At 58.5% G+C, this 205-nt stretch overlaps 1 protein-coding gene and 1 long non-coding RNA gene across 23 annotated transcripts in view; both read left to right on the top strand.

Annotated features, from left to right (window-relative positions):
* LOC105464900 (solute carrier family 8 member A1) overlaps positions 1 to 205 on the top strand; it is a 391,740-nt gene that overhangs the window by 158,169 nt on the left and 233,366 nt on the right. The window lies entirely within an intron of this gene.
* Positions 1 to 205, top strand: part of LOC139357819 (uncharacterized) — a 108,195-nt gene that overhangs the window by 34,588 nt on the left and 73,402 nt on the right. The gene's annotated exons all lie outside the window — the stretch shown is intronic.

Below are 205 nucleotides of genomic sequence, written 5' to 3'. Positions count from 1 at the left end.
GCCGGGCGCAGTGGCTCAAGCCTGTAGTCCCAGCACTTTGGGAGGCCGAGACAGGTGGATCACGAGGTCAGGAGATGGAGACCATCCTGGCTAACACGGTGAAACCCCGTCTCTACTAAAAAAATACAAAAAACTAGCCGGGCGCGGTGGCAGGCGCCTGTAGTCCCAACTGCTCGGGAGGCTGAGGCAGGAGAATGGCGTAAAC

The sequence above is a fragment of the Macaca nemestrina genome, chromosome 13 (assembly GCF_043159975.1).
Source record: "Macaca nemestrina isolate mMacNem1 chromosome 13, mMacNem.hap1, whole genome shotgun sequence".
NCBI classification, from domain to species: domain Eukaryota; kingdom Metazoa; phylum Chordata; class Mammalia; order Primates; family Cercopithecidae; genus Macaca; species Macaca nemestrina.
Note: the sequence above shows the minus strand (reverse complement) of the source record. Positions and strands in the feature narration are given on the sequence as shown.